At 43.2% G+C, this 20,778-nt stretch overlaps 1 pseudogene; it reads left to right on the top strand.

Annotated features, from left to right (window-relative positions):
* Positions 1-465: 465 nt before the first annotated feature.
* On the top strand, positions 466-9,561 carry LOC116935577 (annotated as a pseudogene).
* Positions 9,562-20,778: the final 11,217 nt, after the last annotated feature.

Here is a 20,778-nt window from a genome sequence, read left to right as displayed (position 1 = left end):
ATGGGGCAGATGCAAAAAAAAACGGCTCCAATACCTCCGAGCACGTTCTTTGAGACTTACGAAAAAGAGTTGACCCGCCTCCTAGAAGCTGGCGTTGACACGAAGACAGCGGTCAGTACCAAGAGAACCCTTGTCCAAGCAGAGCAGAACCAACCAACGGCAACCACAGACATCCTACAAGGAACCACCAACCCGTACCCGACTTCAACATTACAGGGGGTCACCCCATTACCCGTACCACAGCGGGGCTATAACACAGCCCCCACCAATCCGTTTGCCTCATCTGGACAACCCTCCCAGAGCATTGCCCACCCAGGTTTCGTAGCGTCGACACCAGTCAACCAGCCATACAGTGGGCAGGAAAACCCCCACTGGCTAAACACACAACCACCCTCCACCCCACACTCAGGGATCCAAAGTGCCAGTTGTCCCTCATCCGTAACAAGTGTAGCAATAGACGACAAAATTAGGAGGGCACAACAGGAACAGGCAATGCAAGCCTTTGGTTCAGTGACAATCTTTTGCGATCGTCAGAGGTCTGGTCGTTTCGACGATTGGGCGGCTCACATGGAATCAGCCCTCGATCTATGCAACTTCGAGGAAGCTAGGAAATTACGCTTAATGCGCGTATTGTTACAAACGAAAAGCGAAAGGACGAACGAACGAAAAGGCGATACGATGAAACGAACTAGAACGAAAGAGGTAGGTAAAAAATACTGTATTGGAAAAGAGGACTGCAAAATGGGAGATGACGAAAAATGGGGACGAGACGCTCGAACGGCAAAAATGTGACTTCCTCGTTAATACACGTCATCCAATCGCTTACGCAAAAACAAAAGAATAAAGATGCGCGAATTAAGATAAACAATAGATGAAAAAGGGGGGTAATTAAAGGCACGCGCGAAGCCTGGCCGAGTTGCCATGGCAACTGATAACACAGCCGGCCCTGCTGCGGTAAAATTTAAGCAACATTACAGGCTTCGAAGCGACATAAACTTGTAACCGGGCGGGTATAGGTCTTGCCGGACTTCGTAATGACTTCAGCTGCACACACTACCCCATCAGGTCCAGGCAACGTTCTTACAACACGGCAGATCAGCCAATGCCCACGCGGCGACTTCGGATCAACCATTAGCACCATGTCGTTGGCTTCTAAGTTTTTCTGCGACTGAGTCCACTTGCTGCGCGTGGTTAACGTTGGCAAATATTCGCGCAACCATCGGTTCCACACCTGGTCTACGAGTCGTTGCGCGTGGAACCACCGGCGACGAAAGTACTTGATGTCGGGATCAATGACGTCGGCCGGCAAGTGAGGATCGGGTCGCCCCAACAGGAAATGATTCGGGGTAATGGCTCAAACTATTGGGGATCCGCTCTTAGATTGGTTAACGGATGCTTGTTGAGTAGAGCTTCCACTTCGATAACCACCGCAGCAAAAGTTTCGTCCTTAACAGTCTGCTGGCCGAGAATCGCTCGTAGGGCATCTTTGCACGAACGGACAAGACGTTCCCACACGCCCCCAAAATGCGGTGCTGCAGGGGGAGAGAAGTGCCAGCGAATTTCCTTTTGGGCGAGTTGGTCGGCGATTCTTACGTCGTTTAATCGGGCGACCGCCTCACGCAGCTCACGTTCTCCAGCCCTCAAATTCGTCCCGTTGTCGCTAAAAACGTCAATCGGGGCACCCCGCCGACTGACGAAACGGGTAAACGCCATCAAGAACGAGTCAACGTCCAGCGACGGGGCAATCTTGAGGTGAATAGCGCGGGTGGAGAGGCAGGTGAAAAGCGCGATCCAGCGATTTTCCGTGCGACGACCAATCGAAATGAAGAACGGGCCAAGGTAGTCAACACCGGTGCTGATGAACGGCGTGTTGAACGGATGGACACGTTCTGACGGAAGCGGGGTCATTATAGGCTGAAACAGGTGGGCACGCATACGGTAGCAATAAAGGCAGGCCGTGATGACTGATTTTGTCGCTTCACGCTCTCTCAACACCCATTAACGGGCACGGACTTTTGAGCGACAGAAAAATGCGCCCAGAGGATAAACAGCTTGGTAAGCGGGTGCTTCGGGTCGAGAACGGCTGGATGATGAGCTTTGTGGCTGATAGGGGCATTTTCGAAGCAACCACCAACACAGTAGTTCCGGTGCAGTCAAGATAGGTTGCAAGTTTCCGCAACCAGGATTCGGGGCGAATTGGCTTTGCTCGCTGCAACATTCGCAATTCATCGGGATAGGAAACGCGTTGCGAAACACGAATCAGAAGGTGTCGGGCTGCTTTTAACTCGTCCGTGCTTTGCCGCCGGCCCGTTTTCAGCTCACTGGGTCCTGTTTGCAAGTCTTCGGGGCTGCCACTCAGGAGAGCCTTTTCTTTAGCCCGATTTCGGTGTACGAGGGTCCGCACATTGGAAATGAATCTTTCCACCCAGGCGAAGATGCGCACCGGCGGTGTAGATTGTCTGCTCGAGCAACGAGATCGTCTAACGGCCCGTTAGAGGCAACGATAAGTAAACAGCCAACAGAATCATCTTCGGCTTCGATTGTTTTAGTCGCTGAAACCTGGGCTGGCCATTGTTCGGGGGGCAGAGCGAGAAATTCAGGTCCACGGTACCAGCGATGATTCGAGTCGAGTTCGGACGGACAAAGGCCACGAATGCATTCGTCTGCTGGGTTGAGGACGCCAGGGACGTGTCGCCATTGCTGAGGAGTAGTGGAATCCAGGATTTCAGCGATTCCGTTTGCGACGAAAACGTTATAACGGCGATGGCTTGCGTGAATCCAACGAAGGACTGTCATCGCGTCAACCCAGAAAAATACGGCAGTTATGGGTAGAGTCATTTCTTTCAACAATTAAGTTGCTAGCCGGACTGCTAACAAGGCACCTTGAAGCTCCATCTTCGGGATAGATAGCTGATGGATTGGGGCAACTCTAACGTTCGCCATCGTGATTGAAACTTCAATCTTGTCGACTAGAGCGGATCTTAGGTAGACGACAACGCGAAACCCGTCTTTCGAAGCGTCCAAGAAGGCATGTAACTGGAACGACTGGTAGGTAGACCGGGGGCGCGATAAGAAGTTTCAGGGAATGTTTAACAGCTCTAGCAAAGGCAAGTGCTCGACGAAACGACCCCAACGGTTCAGGATCTCGGAGGGCAGTATTTCGTACCAGCCACCTTTAAGCCGCCAGATATCCTGGAGGGTGAATTTTGCAACCAGAACTACCGGTGTTAGGAGGCCCAGCGGGTCATATATGCTGGAAACTGCAGCCAATATCGATCATTTTGTGTGTGCTTCTTCCATCCGCCCGAAGCAAAAAACAAACTCGTCTCGCTCGCAGCTCCACAAATAACCAAGTGTCCGCTCGGTCGGCAAGTCGTCAAAATCCAGATCGAGCTCAGGAACAAGGCGAGATGATGACGGAAGTCGATCAAGCAGTGGACGCGAAGAGCTGAGGAATTGGACGAGTTTGAAACCACCAATGTTTAGCAATTCAATGAGCACCTTGCTAGCGGACGCTCCTTCTTCCACTTCATCGAACGACGATAATAATTTATCCACACAAAAGTCGGAACGGATACGGCTCGCAACTTCTTAAAGGTGGTTGGGCGAATCCTTTTCGAGGCGTTGTAGGGCGAAACTGCAGCCCGTCGGCGAAAAGACAGCACCGAAGATATGCAACGTCATCTCTAACTCCGGAAGATCGTCTTCCGTTCCAGGATCACGCCATACGAAGCGAAACATCGGACGATCAGATTCGCGAACAAGAACTTGGTAGAACATTCTCGCAATGTCTGCTGTAACCCCAATTATTCTTTCACGAAAGCGAAGCAACACGGCGAGTAACTGCGTGGTAAGATCAGGACCTTTCAGCAGAATGTCATTAATGGCCGTTCCCTTGAAACGGGCAGCGGCTTCGTAGACGAGAAGAATCTTGTTGGGTTTACTGGGATGACGAACCGGATCATACGGTAGGAACCAGACTTTAGAACCAGGGGCCGTCGACGTGACTTTAACGGCGTGCCCGTTGCTGAAGACTTCCTGCATCTGCTCCACGACTGCTCGGCGAAGATCATCGTCTTCTCTCCAAGGCGAAAAATTTCCGGCGTTTAAACTCCCTGTTGTCGGGCAACTCAGGGCAATCTGGGCGGCAACAGGCAAACCAATCTCATAACGCGTTCCCGCGTGACGAATGGTCGATTCGAGTTGTTCGAGGGCGACATGGTCAAGCGCGGACATAAAGGTCTTTGGAGCCTCATGAACTGGTAGAGATTGAGTCTTCCAGAACCTTTCGACAGACTCTTCCAGCTGCTGGACCATTCCCAACTTAACGAAATTCACACTTGGGGTTTGTGTTGTGGGCGACGAAAAGGTTCTCCCGACAACGCACCAGCCAAACGGGGTGAGCACAGCATTAGGCCCTCTGACTCCAATTGGCGGGCGACGGACTTCCAGGTTCAGGTGAGCGTCTTGGACGTCCGTGCCGATCAAAACTTGAACTTCGGTAGCGTTCCGAGCGGGAAAGTTGAGACCACGAAGATACTCGAAGGAGGCGAGAACATCGGTCATTTTGCGCTGACCAACATTAAGATGAGGTACCACGAAAGCGTCGGACACTTGACAGTTATGTTCCCCCCACCCAGCGACGAAACAGCGAAATCGACTAGACGAGTGTCTACTACAAGATTTTTCCCATGGAAGGTCCAGAAACGAACTTTGTGGGGCCTTTCTTTCAGGCCGACTGCCTGGGCCGCGTCTTCACGCAAAAGGGTAGCTTGGCTACCAGTATCGAGAAGAGCGAAAACGTCCAAAGTCCGGCATCCAACTCGAAGTCGTACGAGAACCACGGCCAAGAGAACATTGGAAGAAAGGCGGGGAGTGATTGCGAGCGTTTGAGGTCCTTGAGCGTAATCTTGGCCCCCGATGGAAGGCGGAATTTGGCGTTGTCTATTTTTCTCGGGAAAAACTCTTTCCGCACCATGCAACAGCGAATGATGACGAGCACGGCAGCCGGATGATTCGCAGGCTGGTTTCGAACGATAGTCGACACTACGATGTTTTCCGCCAAGACAGTTAAAACAGACACCTTTCTCCTTCGCTACCAGCGCTCGTTCGCTCAGCGTCTTCCGTCGAAATTCGGCACAGGCCATCAGCCGGTGGGCTTCCCCACAATCTGGACACTCGCCATCAACTTCTTCCGCGGTTTGGTTGACTAGGACGGTCGAAGGTGGACGAACGGATGACGGTTTCCGAATTGGAGGTTTCACCGAATTAAGTTTAAAAAAAAAGGCTTGTGAAACGTTACACGCTTTTCACGGAATTCGATTCGGGGCGCCAACTCCACGGACGAACGAGCCAACCGCTCCTCTTCAACAACCTCTTCCAGAAAACGATCGAGGTCGCAAAGATCGACAACCTTCGGCGATTGCTTGCAAACGTACCGGGCCCAGCGATGGCGGACAAATGGAGGCAACTTGTGAACTGCTTGGTCTAGGTTGGCAGCACTTTTCAGATCGTGTTCCAAACCTCCTTGCTCCAAAACTACAACAGCTCCATGCAGCTGATCGGAAAAAACTTCGAGCGCTTGACGATGACACGGTTTGACGCCAGGAAGACTAAGAAGATCGTGGATTTGACAATGCGCTATTTGCTCACTCCAACCATAGGGTTTCTTGAGGTAGGTGAGAACTGTGGCGTACCCACGGGGAGCCTTCAGTAGCGGGGCGATGCGACGAAAAACATTGGGTCCTAACCACTCTGTCAGGATTGCTAAGCGCTGGGCGTCGTTTGGGATGACGTCTTGTACGAGCGCCTGAAAACGCGAGGCAAAAAGAAGCCAATCTCTTGGGTCGCCATCGAATGTAGTCTTGCACGGGAATGGAGCAGAACCTCCGAACATCCAAGGCCCTGGTGCGGAAGCGGGCGAAGTTGATGATCTCTGCTCCAAACGGTCGATCCAGCTATCTGCAGTCATGACGGCCGGCCCGGTTTCAGAAACCTTTTGAGAATGAATTTTCCGCCTCGACGATGGACCGGGGAAAAAATCTTCATCTGACTCGCTGATAGAATTAAAAGAAGTCCGCAAAGACGAACAAATGAACCTCCTTGATAATTCATCGTTCATGCGGAGTCGTGCAATTTCTTCTTCGATTTTCCGTTCCTTTCGCCTGGCTTCCACGCGAATTTTCTCCTCGTGAAGTTTTCGAGCTATTTCATCCAGGCGATCGTTCTCTTTCGACTCCTCTTCCCGCCGTTTGTGAGCCATTTCGAGTTCGAATTCGGCTGCACGGCGTTCTCTTGTCAGAGACGAACGGGAAGAACTTCGTGAAAGATAGGAAGACGAGACACTGCGGGCCATGGAGGACTTCGAACTTGACACAGATTGCGAAGAATCCACATCGGTTTTATGATGACTGCCACAAGCTGGAACTCGAATTGCTTCGGCCTGAGGTACCTCACCGGTCTGACGAGAGGTACTGACGGGGGCCCTAACGTCCAGCAAAACTAACTCTGGTTGACGAGTCGACTCAATCCCACCGGAGAGAGAGGTATTGGCGGGCAGGTCCAGCGGGGCTAAATCGGGTTGACGGGCTGACTTGACCAGACCGGGACAAACTTGAGATCTCGTACGGATTGATGGCAGGGTGTGCTGCCCAAGGCAACGTGCCCTTGCAAATTCTTCGTGAGCGGCATCAAAATCAAGGCGCTGATTGTCCAACAAAGCGTCGTCGGAAATACCCATTTTAGCGCAATACCGATGATGATAATACATGCATTGCTCATAATGAGTATCGGACTTCTCAATAAGTCCATGTAGCTGCTAGCCCCGGTCTCGTGGATCACCTTCCTGACCATATTCAAACTGCGGGTGAAATTCCTTCGAGAGTGGGTGCGTTTGCGGATCAAAGCTGTAGGGTCTAAACAGCCGGTCGAATCGGTGGCGAAAGAACGACTTGGCGAAGGAGCTTGAGCAGCATTATCTGGGGCATCGACTTCGAACGCAGCGTCATCAGCAAAGTCATCTTGAGAAGCCATGTTTCCTTACTGTGAGAGTACCAGATGCTCGAAATACTCAAAAAACGTCTTTAATAAAGGCTAGGTACATTTAAAACTCGGTAGCACGCGATGAAGCCCTTGCTGAAATCCGAGAACCCTGACCGTTACCCCTCCTGGGCTGGCGGTTGATTTAGAGTTAAGATGTCTTGAGACAAAGGCACACAAAAAAAAACCGAAACGAAAAGCCAAATTCACTTAAAGTTACCAGGGTCGAATAAAATTCCCGGGTTTCGGCACCACTATGTTACAAACAAAAAGCGAGACGACGAAAGAACGAAAAGGTGATACGATGAAACGAAGTAGAACGAAAGAGGTAGGTAAGAAATACTGTATTGGAAAAAATGACTGCAAAACGGGAGATGACGAAAAATGGTGACGAGACGCTCGAACGGCAAAAAAGGGACTCCCTCGTTAATACGCGTCATCCGATCGCTTACGCAGAAACAGAAAGTGAATTAAGATAAACAATAGATGAAAAAAGGGGGATAATTAAAGGCGCGCGCGAAGCCCGGCCGAGTCGCTATGGCAAATCGGTAACAACAATCTTTTGCGATCGTCAGATGTGTCGACGTTTCGACGATTTTGCGGTTCACCTCGAATCAGCCCTCGATCTAGGCAACTTTGAGGAAGCTAGGAAATTACGCCTAATGCGTCTAAGCTCTACGGAGAGGCTGCTGAAGAATTCGACACATTCAAGTTAGACAACCCTATCCGATCCCAAGAGTACGCAGCAGTGAAAGCACGACTCTTCAAACTGTTTCACTCGACTGAAACGCGGTCACAAAGGAGTGTCGAGTTCCACAACATGAAGAGGGAACCGGAGGAAAACATGAGCCTTTGCGCAAATCGTAATCGTAAGGCATTCCATAAAGTTTACCCTATGGATGGGATATTAGATTCAGCTACCGCCGCATCCCGGGAGCAAATGATGATGGACAGGTTTCTGGAAGGTCTACCCAGCGACGTGCAAGTCCCCTTAAAGTATAAAAAGTTTGCATCGTTCGAGACGCTTATCGATCGAGCTGAACTTACCGCATTAGCTATTGAAGAATCACAGACGAAAGTTAGAATCCATGCAGCATACTCATCAACGATCGCCCCAACTCATCAAAATGAACTGACCAGCGTACTGGAAGCCTTAAATCGCTTAAGCACCAAAGATGACCAAAATGCCACGTCTCACAACGCGGAACTACAACAGAGTCTAGCAGAAATGAAAAGGCAATTAGCACAGAAGCCCTCTCAGGTTGGTGGAAGACAAAGAGACCTGAACGTGACGCAGCCCGAAGCTTTTAAAAGGGCAGCCCTTTTTTGCGAATTCCACAACATCTGGGGGTTCCACACGGAACAGACTGTTTCACCAAGCTTCAACAAAAGAACGAGCTTTGCCGCCTGTGCCAAAACAAAGGGCACCGACATAATTTCTGCCCTACCATCCGGAACCCAAGACCCCCTCCACCATCAGGGCATTATGCCAACACTCCAGCGACACCAACCGGCATCCTGTGGTTGCAGGCAGAAAACTAGAAACCACCAAATCAACTGTTGAACCACTCGGTGGGTGCCCCAAGCACCAACAATTTGTCAAACCCGGGTCCACCCAAGTTACCACCCCCAGAATTGGACTAAGAGTAGGAAATTGTTCATTCAAAGCGTTAGTAGACAGTGGAGCAGTCAAAAGCCTCATTAGTAGTCGACTCTTCGAAAGACTACGGCAACAAATGGAAGAATTCAGACACGAAGAGAAGTAGCGGTAAACCTTTTCGATATAAGCAACAGGGGCCTGGTCTGCCAGGGCACCGTAACAGTAGATGTTTTCGTCGAGGACGAAAGGCCCCGTGAACCCTTTCAACAAGAGTTCATCGTCGTTCTGAAATTATGGAAGAATGCGTACTAGGTTTAGACGCTCTTTATGAACATAAGTTTATGATCGACGGTCATGAGAAGCGAGTCTATCGAGTGAGGGAGTCTGATCAACTCCAAAACGATGACAAACCAACAATGATGGTGGCTCTTAAAACGAAAATACCTCCATCATCCGCATGCGTGGTGGAGAGCAATAATAGTGACGTCAAGCTATCTCTCGACACTGCCTGTTTTCTAGTTAAAAACCCACGGTTACCCGCCGGTCTTCGACTGGACCCCTTCGTCTCTACAAAACGTGACAATGGGATGTTCAGAATTGTGATAGTCAACGAAACAAACCACACTATCTCCCTTTCTCGCTACACCATCTTAGGTCATGTGGTTTTCGAGCCACCTACACTCATAGCATCTTGTTCCACCAAGCCTACCACCATAGACCCCGCAATTTTCGAAGCCTCCCTCCCAGATGTTACGGAAACCATAAAGGGGGAATTGCGCAAATTGCTCCTAGAAAACCAAAGTATCTTCGCGTTTCAAACAAGGGATCTGGGGAACACGGGCCTGGTCAAACACGTTATCGACACTCAGGGGCAAGGGCCCATCCGACAAAGGCCATACAGAGCATCCTCCCGTCAACGGTAGGTTGAAAAGAAAATCATCGACGAACTACTAGCAAACGATATTATACGACCCTCCCTTTCTCCTTTGGCGGCCCCAATAGTGTTAGTAAAGAAGAAAACAGGAGACTACCGCCTGTGCATTGACTACAGAAAACTAAATGCGATCACGAAGAAGGACTCCTTTCCCTTGCCCCGCATTGACGACGTGCTTGACCTGTTACAAGGCCAAAAATGCTTTTCCACTCTAGATTTGGCATCAGGGTACTGGCAAATAGAAATGGACGAACAGTCAAAAGAACAGTCCTTTTTGGGGTTAGCGTCATACTACCGTCGGTTTATCAAGGGGTTCTCCACAGTCGCCCACCCCCTCATACATCAAGCGAAAGGTAAACCGCAGGACAGGATAAAACGGGGGCCCGCTGAATACAAATCCTTCAAATTCCTTAGAAAATGCCTGATGACCGACCCTGTTCTGGCATACCCCGATTTGGTAAAAGTCTATTTTACCCGACCAACGTAAATTAAAGTAAAGTAAAGTAAGTGAAGTAGTTTACTTAACTTGTATACTGATTTAGTCACTAAATATACTGAACTGTATATACTGATTCGTTCTCTAGTTACTGTCAGACGGATAAAAGTTGCTTTAAAATGACATTGTTGCCAAACTTAATAGTTAGGCGATGTTGCCGTCATTAAAGTGTAGTATTTACTAAATTGTTCGTTTAACATGAATACAATTATACAAAATTAGAATGTTAGGTAGCTAGTGGTAGAGCACGCGATTACTATGCTAGATGTCATAGGTTCAAATCTTCCGTTTTCATTAAATTTTTTATTATTTTTTCATGGACTAGCTTATATGAAGTAAATATTTTAAATAATCGACATTGTGCTATGGTTTTACCTTATTGTTTATTGTTTTCTGTTATATTTAGTACTACTTATCTTTAGTATAGTATAGTATATAGTAATTATATTTAATATTATACTATACTTTAGTATACTACACACTATACATTTTAGTATGTGTACTTTACTATACAATACTGCACAAAAAAATGCAGTACTAGTATTAATTTAAATATATAGATGTAGTAGATGAGGTAGCTTAGTGGTAAAGCCCTTGATTGCTGTGAGAGAGACCATAGGTTCAAATCTCACATTATCATTTTTATCATACATGAATTTTTTTTTTAAGTTAAGTAAATTCAATAATTAAGTAATCGAGTTTTCATTTGGTGGTGTATACGTTCATAATAACAGTCTGTTTTCAAGTATGGATAGCAACGGATCTATTTTTCTATCTTCATCGAGTGGAATTATCAAAAGTTATAGTGAAATGTTGGAAAAGTTTTATTTAAAATGCAAAAAAAAACCTAGTGTTAAAGCGCAAGTTCCTTTTGATGAACTAAGTTGGACATCTTTTACTATAACCATGATCTGTTCGGTGTTAACGTCTTACGGATTTGTATAGTTACCTGGTTGAAATTGGTTTCATTAATAACAGTGTATCTTCTTTTGTCTGAAGTGTTCCAGCCAACTTACATTGGTAACTTTTTACATTACGATATTTGTTATGTTATGTATCTCATTGATTACGTATATCATTAGATTCCTTGCACTTCCGCTATTGACGGTTGTCAATTAAAATGCAATAATAGAATTGCAATTGATAGTAGCAATTTAAAAAAAATGTGGTCAAAAATATACCATAAGAAGATATTCATGGTTCCATAAGTCGCATTTAACTATTCATGAAATTTTGACTTTAACTTATTATTGGTGGAATAAAATGCCACAGAAATATGTTGAAAATGATTTGGATTTAGGTATGTGTATACTTTTGAAACTATATTTTATTTTACCTTATTATATTATTATTTTATTTTTCAGTGTAGTATTTGTTGATGTTTTGTTTATATTTATTATTATTGTTTAGTATAATATAGTATACTTTACTATACTTTACTGAAGTATGATACTTATATTATATCATACTGTGCTGAATTATATTTTTTTATTATTATTAAATAGCTCATGGTACACCAATAGATTGGTATAACTTTTGCCGAGAAGTATCAGAAGATATTGTAATAAATAATTCAGAAAAGATAGGTGGCATTGGTATAACAGTAGAAATTGATGAATCCAAATTCGGAAAAAGTATTTAATTACGGTGTAGTCGAGTTATTTATTGGAATAGAAACCTTTACAGGGAAATATAATCGAGTAAAACGAGTAGATAGTGTATGGGTATTTGGTGGGGTTGAAAGAATATCAGGAAAATGCTTCCTCGTTGCTGTCCCTGATAGATCCGCTGATACCCTACTGGATATAATCAAAGAATGGATATTTCCTGGATCTATAATAATATCTGATTGCTGGAAAGCATATGCTAAGCTAGAGTAATTAATCATTTTCCTTTTTTCATTTTAACCATTTCTGTTTAAAAAATTATTTTACGTAGGGAACATAATGAATATATCCATTTAAAAGTGAACCATAGTTTACATTTTAAAGATCCCGAAACTGGAGCGCATACTAACCAAAGAGAGGGTAAATCACTTTAGTATATAATATTATTATTTTACTTGACTGATTTTGTGTTAGGATTGTGGAATTCAGCGAAAAAAAGTCTTCCGAACATCAATAGGAGTAAAAAATTTTTTGCGGGTTATTTAGCATCTTTTATGTTGCGCACGAAATGGAAGGGCAAAGGTGGCTTTAAATTGTTCATGCAATATGCGGCAAAACTATATTCTGAACCTTCTGTTACAGAAGAAACTGACGCAAAGCAATTAAAGGTAAGGTACATTACATTACTTTACTTTATATTACTTTACTTAATTTTTTTAAACATTACATTAAATACTTACAGTACCCACCAAACGATTACGTACACCCCTGTTTTTTAGTGCATTCTTATGGCACTACGGGTCTTAGGAAAACTTGAATATCTTTTTACTGATAAGGACTAAATTTTTTTTCTTTTTTCCTCTATCAGAAGAGAAAGTGCTCTAAAAGTTATCTTAACATGAAAAAATTGTAGGAGTTACACCCAGGGCGCTAAAGTATAGTTCACATGATTAGGTACACAACTTTTCTCCCCATAAACGCCATGTTAATACCGGCGTTTCCAAAAATATAAATAAAATACTTCAAAACATCCTTAAATTAATTTTTTAATGCCAAACGACGCGTTTTTCTTTACTCTATTAGAATATAATGCATGTTTTTGAATTATTTTAACTAAAAAAATGCTTCCCTATACCCAAAGTTGTTACACTGAAATGTTTTACAGAGAAAATTATGATTTGTGCTTGCGCCACCAGGGGTGCTGGGATCAATTTCAAGTGCTCAGATATTTTTTTCTTTAAACACAGCTAGATTTTTCGTATAAAAAAATAAAAATAAAAATTAATTGATTTTTTTATCATAAGAAGAAAGAATTTAATCTGTTTTGGTTGTTGCCGTAATGTATAACAGCACATTCGCAGACATTCTTTTAGTTGTTGTTATACAATACGGTCACAGTCAAAACAGATTAAATTCATTCTTCTCATGATAAAATTAAATTTTTTAAATTTATTTTATACAAATAATCTAGCTGTGTTTAAAGAAAACAAAATCTGAGCACTTGAAATCCCTACTCTCGGTAGACGACCCCTGGGAAGAAGACTCCTTTTCCTCAGGCACCTCCACCCTCCCCTTAGATCCGGTCGCACTACTCGAAGACAAGCCCTCACCATACTGCATGTCACTGGTCAGTGACGTCCAGGAAAGGGGCATAGACATTGCAGCGCTAAACGACAGCATCGCGAGGCTTCGTGGCGGAAAATGCAATGTCAGCTTCGTCAGCAGTCATTACTCCCTGGACTCCGACAAAGAGGACCTAGCAGCAGCGTGGTATGTCGAACCCATCTATCGGTTACCCCCCAAAAGGGGCTGGAGTACGGATGGGAGATCGGTAAGCTGGACACGTCCGGGAATCATTCGTTGAGCAGCAAGGAGGAGCCCTGGCCGAGGTCATCCACCCCTTGTGACGGAGGAAGAACTTCCGGGGAATAACTGACCCTTTTACGACCCAACCGCCCTACGCAATGCTGATTGCGGGACGCAATCTTGTAGGAAGGGAAGCTATGTAAGGACTCCCACTAGAGTTAAGACTTTAATTAAAATTAAGTTAACTACATTTAGTTAAGTGTTTGTAAAATCTTATATTCCTTTTCCCCACAATTGACCTCCTTTCCCTCGCTATCTCTTTTATGACTGTCTTCCGCTTGACCGAGGTGTCGATGACACCCAGTCTTATCATTGACCTTGTTCCTTCTTTCACACCAGTTTGCATGGCCTGCAAACTGGTGGCAGATTCCTCCCCCTTCCCTTCCTTCTTTATTTCCCACGCTAACCTTATAGCCTCCGCATCTTGGGTGTGGTATAACACCCACCGTTTCTTAGATGTTCGGGTTTTCCACCTTTTAGCAGTCGTGCGTAGTTATTGCACTTTGTGTTCCCTACTATCGTGTAGAACCCGAATAACAAGTGTTGGAGAAATAAACGATTCGTGCCAAGACTCACCGTACGAACCGTGTCCTCTTATACATCGCCGCACCCCGCTGCCAGCCCGACCCGTGCTTCCAGACCCGACGTTGCGGCACTCACCGTCACGAACAAGGCGTTAACATGTCATCAACTCCAGCGTAAGTAAACTTCCATCTAACCTTGCTAGCTTTCCTACCTTTGGTTCTCTTCATATCCGGGCAGCCGACATGACTGGCTGACGGATCTTAACATACATAACCGTAAACCACCCACACAATCCGAAATACTACTTTTAATTGTACTAACACTATTTTATGTATTTATCACTCTGCTTGCATGCAATCAAATCAGTCACGTCAGACGTGGCTGATCAAATATTGCACTACAAACGAAAACTTGTGATTGTTGATTTATATTTACGTTTACCCTTCAACCCGAATATCACTGTCACATTATGAATCAGTGGAATAGAACACACAATGTTCAGTACTTGTTATTGATTTTGATTTAAAAAATCATGACTTAATTTAAGATCTAAACTGTGCATAAAACGAAAATGCAAGAGGTACCAATACACGACAGGAGAGTCATCCTTGCTTATACTACAAGCGGAAACTTGTTTTTGTTGATTTATGTTTACCCTTCAACCCGAAAATCACTATCATTTTATGAATCAGTGGAATAAAACAAACAATGTTCAGTACTTGTTATTGGTTTTGAATAAAATATCATGACTTAATTTAAGATCTTAACTGTGCATAAACGAAAATTCAAGAGTTACCATTACACGACAGGAGATTCATCCTTGCTTATACTGCAAACGAAAACTTGTTTTTGTTGATTTATGTTTATGATTACCCTTAAACCTGAAAATCAGTATCATTTTATGAATCAGTGGAATTAAATCCACAATAATAAGTACTTGGTAATGGTTTTGAATAAAAATATAATGACTTAATTTAAAATCTAAACCGTGCATCAAACCAAAAGTCAAGAGGTACCATTACACGACAGAAGAGTCATCCTTGCTTATACTACAAACGGAAACTTGTTTTTGTTGATTTATGTTTATGATTACCCTTAAACCCGAAAATCACTGTCATTTTATGAATCAGTTAAATAAAACACACAATGTTCATACTTACTATGGGTTTTTAAAAAAATGTTATGATTTAATTTAAGATCAAAACTGTGTATCAAACGAAAATTCAAGAGGTACCATTACACGACAGGACAGTCATCCTTGCTTATACTACTAACGGAAACTTGTTTTTGTTTGTTGATATCTATGTTTAAAATTCAACCCGAAAATCACTGTTATTTTATAAATCAGTTGAATAAAACACACAATGTTCAGTACATGTTATTGGTTTTGAATAAAAATATCATGACTTAATTTAAGATCTAAACTATGAATCAAACGAAAATTCAAAAGGTACCATTACACAACAATAGAATCATCCTTGCTTATACTACAAACAATAACTAGTTTTTGTTGATTTATATTTATGTTTACCCTTCATCCCGAAAATTACTGTCATTTTATGAATCAGTGGTATAAACACAAAATTTTTAGTACATGTTATTGGTTTTGAATAAAAATATCATGACTTAATTTAAGATCTAAATTGTGAATCAAACGAAAATTCAAGAGGTACCATTACATCACAATAAAATCATTCCTGCTTATACTACAAACGGAAACTTGTTTTTGCTGATTTATATTTTTGTTTAGCCTTCATCCCGAAAACCACTGTCATTTTATGAATCAGTGGAATAAAACACACAATGTTCAGTACTTGTTATTGGTTTTGAAAATTTAATATAATGACTTAATTTAAGATCTAAACTTTGAATCAAACGAAAATTCAAGGGTTACCATTACACGACAATAGAATCATCCTTGCTTTTAATACAAATGGAAACTTCTTTTTGTTGATTTATATTTATTTTTACCCTTCATCCCGAAAATTACTGTCATTTTATGAATCAGTGGAATAAAACACACAATGTTTAGTACTTGTTATTGGTTTTGAATAAAAATATCATGACTTAATTTAAGATCTAGGCAGCTTCAGTTCCGAAGCAAGCAGCTTCAGAAAATAAGTATTTCTTACAGCAACGTTTCTACAATTATTCCTTTCAACGAGGCCATGATGTGATGTCACATATAACTGAAATTGAAACTCTGGCTAACCAGCTAGGTGATCTAGGTGAAATTCAGTCAGAGAATCAGATCATCACCAAAGTGCTGTGCACTCTAACACCAAGCTTCAGATCAGTCGTTTCGGCATGGGAAAATGTTGAGGAGGCGAAGAAGAAACTCCCACTTCTTACCACTAGGCTTCTGAAAGAAGAAAGTCTGAACAAGATGCACGAGAGTGAGGAGTCTGCAGAGGATAAAGCATTCTTTTCAAGAAGGTCTAATCAAGTCAGACCCAAAGATGCACAATCAAGCAAGAAGATTGACAAAAGAATCTGCTACTTTTGTGATCCAAATGGAAAAACTGGTCATATTGAAGAACGCTGTTGGGTCAAACATGGTAGGCCTACTCGCTCACTCAAGAATGCAGATGCAGCTTTGAGTCAACACCATACTGAGTGGCCATTAGATTACGGTTTCTCTTCACATATAACGTCATATCTTTCAAGTACTTGCAGAGATCCGAAAAACTGGTTTGCCGACCAAAGCTTGGAGCAAATTTATTCTCTATTCGGGCAGGAGCAAGAAGAGGAGCCAAGATCTTATTCGACGACGAAGGAGTCAGCATCACTCATCACTCATCTGTTGTTGCGACAGGCACAAGTAAAGGGACAAATCTCTATCTTCTTGATTTTGAACCTGTCAACCGTGGTGAACCTTTTGATCAATCACCATTCTCCACGTCTCTTCTTTCAAAAACAACAGCTGCACCAATAATCACTTGGCATCATCGTCTTGGACATTTGAATACAGCCACGATCAAAAGAATGGAATCTCTTGGAGCTGCTGATGGTTTGTTGATATCGAAGACGTCACCCATCTCCATATGTGAGGGGTGTGTGTACGGCAAACAACATATTCAACCGTTTCCAACGGACGGTCGCACTCGAGGCACTCGAATTGGAGATCTAGTTCATTCTGATTTAGTAGGACCCATGTCTGTTCCATCACCTAGTGGTATTGGTGGCATTACTAGGTAGTAATACCTAGTATTACCTTGTTACCTAGTAATATCTTTTTTTTTTTCACTACTTTACCTAGTTCTACTTTACCTAGTTTCTCTCCGGGCTACTTTAGTAATAGTAAAACCTAGTTTTAAAAATAACAACCTAGTAATAAGAAAAACATTACCTAGGTAATTTCACTTTTTTTTACACTGTTGTCAAATGATTAAATACTCAAAATTTCTGTTAATTGTAATTTGTCGGTTATCGCTATTCATTTGTTTCCTTTTTTCCCCTTCCCTGACAGAGCCTGACGCCTGACTGAGTTAGTCTATTAGTCTATCTACTGTTTATTGGAAATTACATGCAATTCTCCACCTGAATAACTCAAAGTTTAAGTATGAAGATGAAATAAATGGTTATTTTACAAGCATTTGTTAGTTTTGTAATGTATTTAATTGTATTGCAGGGACTTATTTAGTTTGTCTAGCATTTTTTCATTGGATTTGTCACATCCTAAAGTGAGTCAATTTCATTTCACTTGCAACTGGTGCAAGCTGCACCTGAATAACTGACGTATGAATTTGTTCATAGTTGTACAGGCATTTCTTATATTTTTGATATATTGTATTGTATTGCAGGTCACATCCTAAGTGAGTCAAGTAGTCAACTTCATTTCACTCGCAAGCTGCACATGAATAACTTTGAGTATGACTCTGACGTATGAATTTGTTCATAGTTTTAATAGCATTTCTTATGTTTTTGATATATTTTATTGTATTGCAGGGCCTGATTAAGTCAGTCCATCTACTTTTGATTGACAATTGTCACATCAACTTCATTTCACTCGCAAGCTGCACCTGAATAACTCTGAGTCTGACTCTGAGACTGACGTATGAATTTGTTCATAGTTTTAATAGCATTTCTTATGTTTTTAATAAATTGTATTGTATTGCAGGGCCTGATTAAGTTAGACCTATCTACTTTGGCAATTGTCACTGTCTTCATTGGAAATTTGCCAACTTCATTTCAATGGCAAAACGAAAACGTTCGTCTAACCCGCGAGCAGGCACTTCACATGACGATGAATACATGCCGATGATGGATGACGTTATGCTGTCTTCAACTCCTTTCAAAACGTATGGGACTGACTCTTCTACGGCCCAAGATTCTCACGAAGAAAGCGAAGATAGTGAAAGCGATATCAATATCAGTGGTCGATCTTCGCGCCTCTCCAATAATGCTAAAGCAAGAGGTCCGAAGAAGAGAAGTCTCATTTGGAAATTTTTTGATACCAGTGGAGAAGGAAAACAACTGAAAACCAACTGACCCACTAGGCTAGTGGGTCACGCTACATGGTAATATTTAAAGACGATTTTTCCGGTTACTCTTCAATATTTTTTCTCAAACAGAAGTCGGAAACTTTTGAACACTTCAAGTACTTCGTTCTTCGACTGGAGAAAGAAACCAGTAACTCCGTGAACATCTTCAGAAGTGACAACGGTGGGAAATACACTGGAAAAGAATTTGAACAATGGATTAAGTCCAAAGGCATTCGTCATGAAACCAGTATCCCCAAAACTCCTCAACAAAATGGTGTGTCCGAACGGCAGAACCGAACAATAATCGAATCAGCAAGGAGTATGCTGACAGCCACAGACCAGCCGCGTGAACTGTGGGCAGAAGCTTCAAACTGTGCTATTTATTTAAGGAATAGAGCTATTGGAAAAGCTCTCCCCAACAAAACACAATATGAAGCATGGTTTGGAAGAAAACCGAATCTTTCTCATTTAAGAATGTTCGGGTGCACAGCCTACATGCATATTCCACATGACGAACGAGCTAAGTTTTCTCCTAAAGCACGAAAGTGCGTTTTTGTTGGATATTGCGTTTATCAAAAGGGTTTCCGGTTGTGGGACCCGGTGCAACAGAAATTATTTGTAAGCAGAAATGTTATTTTTAACGAGGTCATTCCAGTTTCTCTCAACTCCACAGATGATGGGAGCCAAAATTTAGATGGGATTGATTTGTGTTCGCCTATTGAAGACTATCCTGCTGAAGAGTCTTCCCATATTCCATGCATTGCTCAAGATCCAGTCACTATTGGAGCTGATTTGTGTTCGCCTGTTGAAGTAACGCCTCACATTCCGGATGACTTGCCATTATCAACTGTTCCAAGAATTGCATCGGTTCCTGGACCACGTTTAAGATGGCCTCCTTTGCGATGGGCCGACGAGTCTTTATCAGGAATCTATGCGGGATTAGCAGTCGATCCTGATGAGCTGATAGAACCACTGACCTACGAAGACGCCATAAGCTCACCACAAGCTGCCCAGTGGAAAACAGCCATGGAAGACGAAATGAACTCCTTAACTACAAAATGAAACCTGGATACTGGTCGAAAACCCTTCTGGACGTAAACCAATCCAAAATCGGTGGATTTTCAAAATCAAGAGAGACAGTCACGCTGGCATAAAGTTTAAAGCTCGGCTAGTCGCAAAAGGCTTTTCGCAGAGACCAGGCATTGATTACAATGAAACGTATTCTCCTGTTGTAAAGCACGACTCCATTCGAACCATTCTATCTCTGTCAGCTGTACTCGACCTTGAACTACTTCAGCTAGACGTGAAGACAGCTTTTTTAAATGGAGAAATCACAGAAGAATTGTATATGGACCAACCATCTGGGTTCAAAGAAGATAATCAAAAGGTGTGCCTACTGAAGAAAAGCCTGTACGGATTGAAGCAGGCCTCGCGGGCGTGGAATTTAAAATTTAATCATTTTCTAGTTGAATATGGTTTCACTAGAAGCGATGCGGATTCCTGTGTTTACTTCCAAAAGGACGAGAATCATACTACTATAATTGCAATTTGGGTCGACGATGGACTGCTTTGCAGCAGTCATCAAACAAAATTGGACAAAATAGTGAAATATTTGTCAGATCAGTTTGAGATCACTTCTGGACCTGTCGACCATTTTGTTGGCCTAGAAATTTCCCGGGATCGACATAAGAAACTAATTCAAGTGTCTCAACAGTCCTACGTGAAGAAAATTCTCGCCAGATTTGGAGTAGAAGATTGCAAGCCCCGCAATATTCCAGGAGACCCCTTTTCTCACTTAGAGAAAGACCATCTTACCCCGGGAGTAGAAGATTATCCTTACCGAGAGGCTGTTGGATCCTTAATGTTTGCTGCGATTTGTACTCGGCCTGATATATCCTATGCAGTTGGACAGGTAGCCAAATTTTCCAGCAAGTCAACTAGAACTCATTGGAATGCTGTTAAGCGCATTTTCGCCTACCTGAAACACACATCTTCCATCGGAATTTCTTATTGTGAAGGAGGTGAAAATCATTTATTGAAAGCCTTTTCAGATGCCGATTGGGGTGGTGATACAGATGACGGAACTTCAACAACTGGGAATATCTTCATCCTCAACGGTGGTCCCGTGGCATGGAGTAGTCAAAAACAGAAATTTGTCTCCCTATCCACTGTTGAGTCGGAGTATGTTGCAGCCTGCATGGCCACTAAAGAAGTTGTTTGGCTTAGGC

Source organism: Daphnia magna, linkage group LG1 (assembly GCF_020631705.1).
Source record: "Daphnia magna isolate NIES linkage group LG1, ASM2063170v1.1, whole genome shotgun sequence".
Taxonomy (NCBI): domain Eukaryota; kingdom Metazoa; phylum Arthropoda; class Branchiopoda; order Diplostraca; family Daphniidae; genus Daphnia; species Daphnia magna.
The sequence above is the reverse complement of the archived record's forward strand: the minus strand, read 5'-3'. Positions and strand labels throughout refer to the sequence as shown.